Source organism: Cnephaeus nilssonii (genome assembly GCF_951640355.1).
Source record: "Cnephaeus nilssonii genome assembly, chromosome: 24".
NCBI classification, from domain to species: domain Eukaryota; kingdom Metazoa; phylum Chordata; class Mammalia; order Chiroptera; family Vespertilionidae; genus Cnephaeus; species Cnephaeus nilssonii.
The window spans coordinates 9,559,069-9,573,294 of NC_137095.1; the positions used below are offsets into that span (position 1 = coordinate 9,559,069).

Consider the following 14,226-nt stretch of genomic DNA (forward strand, 5'->3'; position numbering starts at 1 on the left):
AAGAGAGAGGGAGAGAGAGATGGAAACATCGATGATGAGAGAGAATCATTGATCAGCTGCCTCCTGCATGTCCCACACTGGGGATGGAGCCTGCAACCTGGGCATGTGCCCTGGACCAGAATCAAACCCAGGACCCTTCAGTCCCCAGGCCAATGCTCTAGCCACTGAGCCAAACCAGCTAGGGTCCCATAAGACCTCGTTTACAAAAATAGGAGGTAGACTGGAAATGGCATGGAGACCGAGTTTGCCAACCAACCTGCATAAGTAGAATCAAAAAATCAGATACCAGGCGTTGGTAAGACTGTGGATAAATTGGAACCCTCATACATTGCTGGTGGAAGGTAAAGTGGCCCAGTTGGTTTGGAAAACAGTCTGACAGTCCCTCAAACAATTCAAAACTGAGTTAACATATGACCTAGCAATTTCATTCCTAACTATGTACTCAAGACAAAAACATATATCTACATGAGCTTTTACATGAAGGTTTATAATGCTTATTCATGATGCCAAAAAGTCGAGATACCAAATATTTTAGATTAATCAAATAAGGGGGGCGGGACAGAGAGGTGTCCCAACTTCCATAAACCCATACCAGATAGCTAATGATTCTCATTGAAAAGTTGCCCCTGAATAAATGGGATGCTAATGGACCTGGCCAGTTTCTAGCAATTCTTGTTTAAGTTACATTGAAGACATGTGTCCAATGCCTTTATGTAATTTGTCTTCCACCTCCTGCTTTTTATTTTTTAATGGGACCAAGCCAGGAAAATAGTATTTGTCTCATCATGAGCAAACGGCCTTCCTTCCATTGAGGAGTCTACCGAGTTTCCCTTTTTGCCGTGGCTACTAGGAAGCTCACAGAAAGGTGCTGTGCTCTATACAACTGGAGCTTTCCTCAACCTTGAAAAAACTTCCTCCTCTGCCTCCCCTTTTGACTTCTGTCCCCTAATTTGTTGTGGATGGTTTATTGCTATCCTATGCTGTTCACTGTAGTCACTTCAAATCCTTTCAGAATTGTCGCGAAATAAAAATGGAGGCGGAAGAGAAGCGCTTTGTAAACCATGGCAGCCAGACACAGGCTCCAGCCCAGTGCGTGTGGCCATCGGGGAGGTTGGCAACGTTTCCCCACAAGTGTGCCAACAGACCAAACAGTCTGTTAGCCCAGGCGCCTGATGGGAGGTGGATCACATTCTGTGTAAGTGACCTAAGTCTGGCCGCTCGGCGAGCCCGTCTGACCTCTGCCGTGAAGGTCAGTGAGGAGCGCCCTGCTGACCACACACGCAGCCTCGGACTCGGGCTTGCAGCCCCCGGGGTCAGTAAGATAAACTCGGAGGCCTTGTGATGGCAGCCAGCGTGCGGGGTGGGAGAGAAGAGCGGGGCTAGGAGGACCGGAACAGCAGGAACCATCACCGAGCTATCTGAGTCATGCCCCACCCCACCCCCCAGGAGCCACTTCTCACTTTTCTCAAAGATCTGGGGGTAGCATGGGCATCGGGGGGGCCAGCAGCTAGACTTGCACATCCCCAGGTCTCTGTCTACACCATGGCCATCGACTCAACCACTGCGCCATCAAAGATGATTTAAAACGGTCACCAAACATTCGCGCCGTTAAAAAATCCTCACTCAGCGGTGGAGAAACATTCTGAAATAAATGGATGAGTCTCGCTTACTTTCCTCCTCCTTCCCTCCCTCCCCATCCTCTTAAATCCTAGTTACACAGCTGAGCGAACCTGCGGTCAACTCTTTGGGGAAGTTAACTCTTGCCATGTAAAGTTTCTATTTTTTTAATCTATTTTTTTTTTTTTATTTCAGAGAGGAAGGGAGAGGGAGAGAGAGAGACATCAATGATGAGAGAGAAGCATTGATTGACTGCCTCCTGCATGCCCCACACTGGGGACTGAGCCTGCAACCTAGGCATGTGCCCTTGATCGGAATCAAACGCAGGACCTTTCTGTCCACAGGCCGGCGCTCTATCCACTGAGCCAAACTGGCGAGGGCTTATGTTTCTCTTTAAATAAGTACAACCACATTGGGGGTGGGGGGGAATGGTGGATAAAAATAACAGCAGTAAAATATATGTATTTACTAATACCCGCACATCAATCTATGTATTATGTCCAACTCCTTATGCAGACACATAGATGGCTACTGGGTTTAACTTCTAATTATATCTCCAGTTGCTCCAGGTAAATGTTTAAGATCTGACATGGCACTTTTTTTAAAAGTATTTTTTTATTGATTTCAGAGTGGAAGGGAGGGGGGAGAGAGAGATAAACATCAATGATGAGAGAGAATCATTGATTGGCTGCCTCCTGCACACCCCCCACTGGGGATCGAGCCCACAACCTGGCTATGTGCCCTTGACCAGGAATCGAATTGTGACCTCCTGGTTCACAGGTCGATGCTCAACCACTGAGCCACACTGCTGGGCCCTGACACTGTACTTTTGTAATGAACTGTTTCCCTTCTCAAAGCACTGCTTCTCACACCAGGCAGATCCGTGCAGAAGTTTGGGGTCGAAAAGACTCCCTTGTTTGGCTGCAGGCGGGCTGTGACGCACCTCAAAGTGGTCAGTGGACCCCAGAGCCTCCGCGGCGATAAGCAGGCCTCTGACAGACCCTCAGCTTCCCTGAGACCTGGCGGGTCATCGTTACACCCCGATGACAGTCATCAGCCTTTGTCACCCCGCAGGCGGCGCTCCCAGCGGCCGAGGAGAGGACACACAGAGTCTCCCACACGTGTGACAGAGCCTACATCAGCCCGCCTGTTCTCGCTGCTTCCGTGTGTTGCAGACAAAGCGACCACCGTGAAGCAAATAGCCTGGACCACATGCGTGTGAATAAATGTGCAGCTTCTGTGAGGCTTGGGAAATATGAGTGATGCAATTGAAAATAGTCTTTTTGAAAAGTGTTTGTTTGTTTTTTCAATCCCTTAGGGTCAGAGACGCCCAGGCCAGGAACCTATGCAGAGATCTCCATCAGGATGTGCCTTGTGACAAGGTGAGCAGAACTGACCAGCGTTTTTCAAAGGGACGGAGGAGGAGGAGGAGGAGGAGGAGGAGGAGGAGGAGGAGGAGGAGGAGGAGGAGGAGGAGGAGGAGGAGGAGGAGGAGGAGGGAGCTGGCGGAGTGGGCCCAGGTGCCGCCGTGACGGTCCAGTTCTCACGTGGCCTTGCATCGTCAGGCTTGGCTGAGCCTCGGATCAAAAGAGCCATCAATCTCCTGCAGATCCATACAGATCTGTCCTGGGTCAGGGAGAGAATCAATAACCCTCAGTTCTCCCTCCGCAAAAACAAAGAAGCCCGTGGTGTGTTTACCTTGGAGATTGTGTCTTGATTAGGGATCATTAGTGGCCATTGTGGAATGAAACTCCATGTGCGTGGCTCACCCAGCGGAGTGTACAGGATGCTGCAGGGCACACGGAGGCAAAGCCACACACCGTGTTTGCAGAGAGCCGGGGGTGCACACGCCAGAGCCAGGAGGGCGGGGCATAATGGAAAAGCAAGAGATGATACACCTGCTATCTATGCCTCCATCCATTCATCCATTGATCATCTATCCATCAGTCCATCCATTCATCCATTCATCTGTCTATCATCTATCCAATAACGCATTCATCCATCCATCCATTCATCTATTATCTGTTTATCCATACATCTATCATCTGTCTATCCACTCATCCATCCATCCGTCACTCATCCATTTATCTATCTATATATCTATCTATTTCTTGCCTTCCCCAGACCTAGTTTGGGTTTATTACTATGTATATCCGTGGTGATCTGTTTTGGAGTCAGGCGGGTTTGAATTCAAGCTGAATAACTTTCCATGAGTCACTTACCTCCAAGAGTCTGCTTCCTTATTGCTATCCTGAAGATAATGATCCCTTCATCATAAGGTTTGTGTAAGAATCAAGGAGAAATTATAGATTTGCCATTGTTTAGCATGATGTGTTTGGCACATTGTAGGTGTTTGGCCAATATTTGCTTCCTACCCTCTCTTTCCTTCCTGAGACTGTAGTACAAATTGGTGCCAGCTATTTGAAAAGAACTTGCCTCTTCCTTCAACAGTTACTCCTAAAGTGCAGATAACAGAATTTCTGTCTGTGTGAAATTCTGTATAGATGATACGTAGGTAGGTAGGTAAGTACATAGGTAGGTAGGTTGGTAGATGGATGGATGGATGGATAGATAGATAGATAGATAGATAGATAGATAGATAGATAGATGCACATGTGTAAAATTGAATAGCTTATGTCTATAAGTAAATGTGTGCATATATGTTATGTTTGATCAGAATATCCATATATCCAAATGCTGTTTGGTCACCGACAGAACAATGGTAAAATTAAGTATTAAGATGTAAACTCTATCAGCATTTCAATGTACATTAGGAGAAGCAACACAAATCATCTCAGGCAATAAAATAAATACAATCACCATGAGGAACAAAATAATGGAACAAAATCCCACTGAGTCAAAATCCCAAAAAAATGTAATGTTCATTAGAGTAACACCCTGTGATTATCTGTTGAACCAAACAAGGGTATGATAGCTAGTTTTATTGCATCTTGAAATGGGAGTCTTTGGGCTATTTCAGAGATTCCCAACTGGAGAAGTGTCCAGAAGACTAAGACGGGGGAAATGAGTTGCATGGATGTTGATTATCGACTCAAGTTGGATTGTATTTTCATTTTTCACTCTAGTCTCATTTTCCCATGTCCCATTGCCCCTGTTGAGGAGGCAGTAAGATCAGGCGATTGACAGGGAATGAGAAAGCTGCGCAGCGATGACTCAGCACACAATGCCCTGGCCAGTGACCAGAGAGTGGCTTGCTGGCCACCTCCCACCGGGGCTCCCCACAAATGGCTTCTCTCCTGCCCTAGCACTCACCCACCAGAGCCAGCTTGCCCAGGTTTCTTTCCCACTAAGTCCCACCAGATTTCCAGGTCTCTGGCTAACGATTTCACTGGACAATCAACCCAACTTAGACTTCACGGTCTCCGCTAAAATGCTGCCTTTGTATGGCCTACGTCTGCAATCCCAGAATGCCTCCCTCCTACATTTGGGCCAGACCCAGGACACATTGAGTAGAAGCTCTCTCTGAGTAAAAGTCCACGTACCAGAGTTTCTGTTGCTTTTTTTTACTGTTCCCCACGTGCTGTATGTGAAGGTCAACATCATCTCTTGAGCTAAGAGTGAATGTATGCTGTTTTCTGTTATGATTGACACACAAGGAGTCAGGCGGGTATCATTGTTCAGAAGTGACGGGAAAGAGAATCTAGCCCTAAATGATGAGGAGGGTGAGACTCCGAAGAATAGCCCGGATGCCTTCATCTCCTCATACTTTTCTTGGGAATTCTACCATGCATTCTCATGGCAAGCCACCAAGGATGCAAAACATCATCTCTACTTTGCAGGTGGTGAGCTGGACGCTCAGAAAGTGTACCCATGTGCCTATATCACACAATTAGGAAATGGTGGGGGTGAGACATGAACTTGGCTCTAATTGGCCACAGATCCTGGGCCATTACCTCTACACTGTTCAGGCTCTTCTCCTAAAGGTAACTAACTGCATTTATAGAGAAAGTCTGAGCCCTGGAGGGGTTCAGGTCAGGCTGGAGCGTTCTGACTGGTGGGGGGTTTTAATCTGGGTGATCTGAGGAATGAAGGAGTGGGGGAAGAAAGGATTTAAAGGAGCAGGACTCAGAGTAATAGTTCTCATGCATCTGTTTCTGTAGCAAGGACAGAACGAGGTGGAAGGGCGACGCGGGCAAAAGCACCTAAGAATGCTTGAAGCCCTAACCGGTTTGGCTCAGTGGATAGAGCGTCGGCCTGCGGACTGAAGGGTCCCAGGTTCGATTCCGGTCAAGGGCATGTACCTTGGTTGCAGGCACATCCCCAGTGGGGGGTGTGCAGGAGGCGGCTGATCGATGTTTCTCTCTCATCGATGTTTCTAACTCTCTCTCCCTCTCCCTTCCTCTCTGTAAAAAAATCAATAAAATATATATTTTAAAAAAGAGCAAATTAAAGACAGGTGACACTTTTTTAAAATACATATATTTTTATTGATTTCAGAGAGGTAGGGAGAGAGAGAGAGAGAGAGAAACATCAATGATGAGAGAGAATCATGGATCGGCTGCCTCCCGCACGCCCCCTACTGGGGATCGAGCCCACCACCCGGGCCTGTGCCCCTGACCAGGAATCGAACCCGGGACCCTTCAGTCCACAGACGGACACTATCCACTGAGCCACACCAGCTAAGGCAGGCGCCACATCTCGACCAACACCTCGGCCACGCACTTGCCAGGTCGGGGACCCGTAAGGACACATTCAAGGCAAAGAAGGCGGCACTTTGAACCATGCCTTTATTTTTGCACCGAAGTAGCACGGCATCACGTGACCCCACGTCTGTCACGTGGGAGAGACAGAGCCTGCAGGTGCCGGCCAGTCTGCGGACAGGCGGGAGCACAGCGCTCCAATCAGCGCCACGTGTTTCCAATGACGTTGCGCCCGCCTTCGCCTGCCGTCTGTGATCTGCGGCACAAACACACGTGCCCAGGAAAGCCCTGGGTCCGTGCACACGTGTTTTTACTAGTCACCTGTCATGGGGGAGCCGAGTTTGGGAGGCAGAGTTCACGTCGGTGCAGATGGCAAGACAGAGCCCGAGGCCCCCAAGGTCAGTGTCAGCCCGTGACCCCGCTGGGAGGGCTCAGGGCTCCGCTTTCCCCAGTCAGCTGGGCCCTGGGGCTGGGGAGCTTGGGGAAGTCTGTCTCCTCGTGTTTTTGTTTTTGTTTTCTGCCCTTGACTCTGGGGTAGTCATTTCTCTCACCATGTCAGTGTGTTTTTCTTAAAAATTAGAATAGGAAAAAGGCAGGGGAGCGGGCCGTGAGGAGAAGGGGGAGGAACATTGAATCTTGGTGGTTGGAGGAAATATAAATTAGAGCTCGCCCTGCTCTTTCCCCCTCGCTCCTCGTGCAAAACAAAGACCCCAGGGGTCGGCAAACTGCGGCTCGCGAGCCACATGCGGCTCTTTGGCCCCCTGAGTGTGGCTCTTCCACAAAACACCACGGCCTGGGCGAGTCTATTTTGAAGAAGTGGCGTTAGAAGAAGTTTAAGTTTAAAAAATGTGGCTCTCCAAAGAAATTTCAATCGTTGTACTGTTGATATTTGGCTCTGTGGACTCATGAGTTTGCTGACCAAAGCCCTAGCCGGTTTAGCTCAGTGGATAGAGCATCCGCCTGCGGACCAAAGGGTCCCAGGTTTGATTTCTGTCAAGGGCACGTACCTGGGTTGCAGGCTCCTCCCCAGCCCAGGCCCTGTTCAGGGTGCGTCCAGGAGACAACCAATCAATGTGTTTCTCTCACATCAATATTTCCCTCTCTGTCTCTCCCTCTTTATTTCAGTCTCTCTAAAAATCAGTGGAAAAATATCCTCGGATGAGGATTAACAACAACAAGTTATGACTCTCTATACTCTCTGTCCCCTTCCTAAGCACACCCCTAAAATCCTTTTCTTCCAGAGAAGAAAATCCAGGTTGTCCTCCGCAAATGAATACACACTTTGACAGCTCATAGCTCAATTTTGACAATGAAATGTATTTTGATAAGCACTGCCTTTATCATTACTCAGTGTGTGTGTACAGTTTGGGGGACACCCTATATATTTGTATCTGACCATGACAAGTTCCAGCTAAAGATATTTCAGGCCCCTACTACACAGTATTAGTAGCAAACACATTCACTTAATTCACTAGCTATTTTTTGAATATTTTTTATTGATTTCAGAGAGGAAGGGAGAGGGGGAGAGAGATAGAAACATCCATGATGAGAGAGAATCATGGATCGGCTGCCTCCCACACACCCCTACTGGGAATCGAACCCACAACCCGGGCAGGTGCTCTTGACTGGAATTGAACCCGGGACCCTTCAGTCTGCAGGCCGACGCTCTATCCACTGAGACAAACCAGCTAGGGCCAGAGTCATTTCCAATGGGAACATCCCTCCCTCCTCCCCTCCAAGCATGAAATTCATCCCGGCTGACCTCACCAAATATTTTTCATCGAATCACTTCCATGATTCCTGGACCCTCTGTTAACATTAGTGCATGCTGCATTGCTGTCCGGCAAACTGTGGCTCGCAAGCCACATGCGGCTCTTTGGCCCCTTGAGTGTGGCTCTTCCACAAAATACCTCGGCCTGGGCGAGTCTATTTTGAAGAAGTGGCGTTAGAAGAAGTTTACGTTTAAAAAATGTGGCTCTCCAAAGAAATTTCAATCGTGGTACTGTTGATATTTGGCTCTGTGGACTAATGAGTTTGCCGACCACTGATCTAAGGTCTTGTAAAATTACTCGGTCTCTTTCGGTGTGAGGGAATCAACACTGTGGCACTATTATCAGTGTTAATGTGAATAGCAGGAGCTGTAATGTCCCCACCAACAATTCACAAATATATGGTCAACCTGATTACGATTGATTCACCGCGTACACAGGCTGTTACAGAATCTGTGTTGCGTGCGGTCAGTAACAATATAATTACTTGCTGCACACACGCCCACAGACCTGCGCTGTATTTCATTAGGATCCCACAGTTTACTCACATGAAATCGTGGGAGATGGCCAAGCCCACAGCCTCTGACCGCAGTCCCCAGCAGGTGCTGGCTTCCTATTTTGGTCAGAGATCCGTGAGGGAAAGGTTAGGCCGGGGAGAGGGCGAACAGGAGGGGTCATCGCCCCAGCAGGAGGGCGTGAGACTTGATCTTCTCGGGGCTGGAGCGGTCGAACCCCAAGGTCACCCATTAGTGATCCTGCCCTTGAGGACTGCGGGATGGCAGCCATCAAGTCCCCCTGCCTGACCTTTAACCCTCTTAACGCTGTGGACACCGGGAGCCGAGCCCTTTGTGAACGCTGCCTGTCCCTCTGTTGGAGCAGACAGCTCAGAGAAAAATGGGGCTGATGTTTGCTGTCCAAACTTCCCCTATAAACAGCACATCTATGCACATTGTATAAACAGGATGCAAGTAACATTGCCCGATTGTCATATTTTTTTTTAACGTTTTATTGATTTCAGAGAAGAAGCGAGAGGGAGAGAGATAGAAACATCAGTGATGAGAGAGAACCATGGATCGGCTGCCTCCTTCACGCCCCACACTGGGGATCAAGCCCGCAACCTGGGCCTGTGCCCTGACCGGGAATCGAACCATGACTTTCTTATTCGTAGCTGGACGCTCAACCACTGAGCCACACCGGCTGGGCCCGATGGTCACATTTTCATTCTGTCACCAGTGTGTCCAAGTAACAGAGGCACTTAATGTAAAATGTGTCCCCCCCTCCACACGTAAACAATACAATGGGATTAACGTGACATTAGAAAATTTCTGTACATTTCCAGAAAGCCTAATGCTTGAGTCTCACACACAGTTTTGTTTGACAGACCAATCACCCCTTCAAGTAGTCACCTCCAAATTTATGGCCAAGCCCTAGCTGGTTTGGCTCATTGGATAGAGGCATCAGCCTGCTGACCAAAGAGTCCTGGGTTCAATTCCAATCAAGGGCATGTACCTCGGTTGCAGGTTCCTCCCTGGCCTGGGCCCTGGTCGGAGCGTGTGCAGGAGGCAACCAATTGATGTGTTTCTCACACATGGATTTCTCTCTCTCTCTGTCTGTCTTTCCCTCTCTCTTCCACTCTTTCTGAAAATCAATGGAAAAATATCCTCGGGTGAGGATTTAAAAAACAGATGTATGGCCAAGATTTAAATAGTATGGACAGAGACAGCTAACCATGCTGCCATGAACATTATTACATGGAATATGGTAGCTTCCCCCAGTGGTCCCTTCTGTCATATGACCTCACTGAATATCTAGTAGGCATGTCATAATCATTTCTAAAACCTAGTCATTTATCAAATATGTCACCAAATGCTTTTCAGGGTCAACCCTTTCTCCCCCATCCCCCACCCCCAATAGATATCCATTTCAGGGCAATAGCTCTCCCTACAGTATAAATTAGGGGGAATATTACAGAATGGTTAGGAGGCTACTGCTATGGACTAGGTGAAAAAAGAAGGAACACATTTAGACACTTTTTCATACCAGCTCAAATGCGTACTCTTTATTCAACCTTCTGAGCAGTGTTTTGAGGCAGGTGTTGTTATTGATGTCGGTGTGGCATTTTTTCGCAAATGAAGAATCTGAGATGGCAAGCTCAACATGGAGGAAACAAACAAACAAAAAACACACAATAAAATCCTTTGATCTGAACAGATTTAGGGGCTAAGAAAAGCCTAAAGAACTCACAACCAAGGGCTCCTCCTGCAATACTTGTCCAAGCAATTCATGTGAGGCATTTACATCTACGAATCCCTGTCTGGGGGTGCAGGGAGAGAAGGGAAGGAGAGAAAGACACTTTGACCCCTTGTGAAAAGATCGACAGACATTCCAAAAAGGACCCAGAATCAGGATCAATCAAAGCCTGCCTCGTTGTGAGCCGTGGGAATATTTACCGCGCCTTCCAGGCAGGCTGTCCCGTGTTCCTTAGAGAATATTTTGGGATGGAACCTGTAGTTCCAACACATAAAATCCCTGTTTTTATTCAAGTCAACACAAGAGATGTTTAAATGATTCTGCAAGAGGAGAATAGGCATTGAGGAGACAAAATTATGACAACAAATTATATCTGCTTTTTTATATATATGTATATTTTATTGACTTTTTACAGAAAGGAAGGGAGAGGGAGAGAGAGTTAGAAACATCGCTGAGAGAGAAACATCGATTCAGCTGCCTCCTCCACACTCCCTACTGGGGATGGGCCCGCAACCAAGGTACATGACCTTGACCAGAATCGAACCTGGGACCCTTCAGTCCGCAGGCCGACGCTCTATCCACTGAGCCAAACCAGTTAGGGCTATATCTGATTTTTAAAAAAAATCTCAAGATATATGTTTCCCCCATATCTTGAGATTTTTGGCAATGTGTATATTGTTGGTCCTCACCCTCTCTCCCCCACTTCAAACATCTTTGGAAAATATCACTTTCTCTCTAAAAGTAAGAAAAGACTCTAAAATGAGAGAGGAAAAAGATGCTTGTCTAACTATAAATTTTTAGAGTGAAAAAAAAAAAAAAAACCTAGCGGCTTGAAAGACGGAAAGACAAAGAAAGTATATTTCACGATAAATTATTCATGGCACTCGTGTTGGATCAATATTTATAGACTTCCACATGCGTTTCATGAAGCTGAGGAGGTTCTCTTAAATGTCAGAGTTTCCTCCTCAAAGCCCGGGTCGGCAGCACAGCTTGATGCTGGCAGTGAGCAAGCACGTGGGGCTCAGGCCCCATTTCCTCCTTCCTGCGCCATCGGGACAGCGGGGTACTCTGTGGGTTCCTGCCACTGCTCCCCCAAAACACCCCTTTCCCGACCTCACTACATCCTGCCAAGTGGCTGCATGTTATAGAAACATGTCAACAGAAACTGGTCCCCTTCGCCCATTGAATAAGAATGGAAAGGGGCCAGCCGGTGTGGCTCAGTGGTTGAGCATCGACCTAGGAACCAGGAGGTCAGGGTTCGATTCCTGGTCAGGGCACATGCCCGGGTTGCTGGCTCGATCCCCAGTAGGGGGAGTGCAGGAGGCAGCCGATCCATGATTCTCTCTCATCATTGATGTTTCTCTCTCTCCCTCACTCTTCCTCTTTGAAATCAAAAAATATATATTAAAAAAAAAAAGTCTGCATGGGGCATACAGACAATCAGGATGGAATTTTGAAATGGGGGCCTGAAAATTATATATTGTCTAGGTTCAGAAAAAAACATCAAAGTATTTGGTGGGTTAAGAAATCATTACTGTGGTCATCTGTATACGTGCACCTTCCATGTTATTTATGGGTGTTTTTTAGCAGCTCAGCTGTCTTAAGGCGTCCATGGGTTGCTTAAAAATGAAAGTTTTCAGCCCAGCCAGTGTGGCTCAGTGGTTGAGCATCAACCTATGAACCAGGAGGTCACTGGTTCAATTCCCAGTCAGGGCACATGCCCGGGTTGCGGGCTCGATCCCCAGTGTGGGGCGTGCAGGAGGCAGCCGATCCATGATTCTCTCTCATCACTGATGTTTCTGTCTCTCTCTCCTTCTCCCTTCCTCTCTGAAATCAATAAAAATATATATATTTTTAAAAATGAAAATGTCTAACACTTTCAACAAAACTTTTTAAAAAAATGAAAGTTTCCATTAACGCAGGCTCGCCAGTCTTGGGACAATGTTTGGACTGTCGGTTGGGAATGGGAAAGGCAAACTGTGGTGAACATCTGTTTGCAGGTGGATTCTTTCCTGTGCTTTAAGGAAGTGGTTTCCTGTTTTATGCAAAATGTGGAGTCTGAACACACATGAAGTAGAACAGCCCGATTCCACACGTGCCAGTAATGTGGACACGTGAACTCACTTGAGGGGAGCGAGCGCATTCTGTTTGCATGCATGACCCAATGGCATGTTGTTTGAGCATCACCAGTAGGCATGGAACAATAGGGCATGTCTCCTTAGGTCTCCCTCTGTACAGACAAAACCAGCAGTGATGATCAGAAGAACCCCAACGGGAAAGGCACGCATGTTATCTCGCAGAAATTACACCATGGTCTTAGCTACAAAGAGTGTTTATCATTTTCTCATTGTCATCTATAATAATAAAGGCATAATATGCTGATTAGACCGGACGTCCTTCCGGACGACCTTCCGGGTGAAGCTGGGGCTGCAAGGGAAGCTCAGGTCCCAGGTCCCAGGTGTCCGAGGGAAGATGGTGCCGGCAGCTGGGGAAAGGAAGGCCTATTCTTGCACGAATTTTGTGCACTGGGCCTCTAGTGTGGCTATAAATGTGTTCTAGGGCCGTGGTCGGCGGCAAACTGCGGCTCGTGAGCCACACACGACTCTGTGGCCCCTTGAGTGTGGCTCTTCCACAAAATACCACGGCCTGGGCGAGTCTATTTTGAAGAAGTGGCGTTAGAAGAAGTTTAAGTTTAAAAAATGTGGCTCTCCAAAGAAATGTCAATCGTTGTCCTGTTGATATTTGGCTCTGTGGAGTAATGAGTTTGCCGACCACTGGTCTAGGGAAAATATTGCAAAAAACGCCACCTGGTCCTTTGAAAACCAAATTAAGCAAATAAATATTGCTTTGGAAAATGGCTGATTTCACTTTTGTAAAATAATCCATATTGAATTGAAATTTGCTTAGACTGGTTTGCTATCTGAAATTGAAAAAAAAAAAAGAATTATTGCAATGTGATCTGTCTTTAAAACCATCATCTCCTACACATACCTTTAGAAAAATAATGTTTGTCTTCTAGTGATGTGTTACTATAAAATGTGACTTGTTTTATTCACAAAACGGTGTATTCCGTTTTATATTTTTGCTTCCTCTACTATAACCACCTTCATCCTTCCTGGTACAAATCGCTAAATAAATATTATTTGCCATGTCAAATACAGGGCAATCATTTGCATCCCGTTTATCAAGACAACCCTTACGAAGTCCCTGGCATTTAAAAAAGAAGAAAAAAAAATGATTGAAATAAAATTGGAAGAAAATGTTCATAAACGAAGAAGGAGGGAGCTGCCCAGTGTCTGTCGTTTTAAATGGCAGATTCCTGTCCGAATGTATCCTGGACCCACAGAGGCACATCATCGCATAAAGAAAAGTAAGTACATTTATCTTTAATAATAAAAACAAATGTGCCGAAACCGGTTTGGCTCAGTGGATAGAGCATCGGCCTGTGGACTGAAAGGTCCCAGGTTCGATTCCGGTCAAGGGCATGTACCTTGGTTGCAGGCACATCCCCGGTAGGGGGTGTGCAGGAGGCAGCTGATGGATGTTTCTCTCTCATCGATGTTTCTAACTCTCTATCCCTCTCTCTTCCTCTCTGTAAAAAATCAATAAAAATATTAAAAAAAAAACACAAATGCAAGAGCGGAATAGATCCCTGCCCCTCTATACGCCTCTCACTTGCAAAAATCAGGCAAGCAAAGAAACACGAGGAGTGTTGACTTACCCTTATTTTATTTTATCTTATTTTATTATTTTATTTTATTATTTTATTATTTTATTATTTTATTTATTTTATTTTATTATTTTATTTTATTATTTTATTTATTTTGTTTTATTTTATTTATTATTTTATTTTATTTATTTTATTTTATTTTATTATTTTATTTTATTTTATTTATTTTATTTTATTTTACTTTTGGTGGTAGGGAGTG

The 14,226-nt window shown here is 46.3% G+C and overlaps 1 long non-coding RNA gene across 2 annotated transcripts in view; it reads left to right on the forward strand.

Annotated features, from left to right (window-relative positions):
• The window catches only part of LOC307094882, a 247,968-nt gene that overhangs the window by 52,268 nt on the left and 181,474 nt on the right, over positions 1 to 14,226 (forward strand). For both annotated transcript variants that reach the window (XR_013813138.1, XR_013813139.1), the window contains exons 3-4: positions 2,936 to 2,999; positions 13,459 to 13,667. This is a non-coding gene — a long non-coding RNA (uncharacterized lncRNA). The remainder of the gene's footprint in view (positions 1 to 2,935; positions 3,000 to 13,458; positions 13,668 to 14,226) is intronic.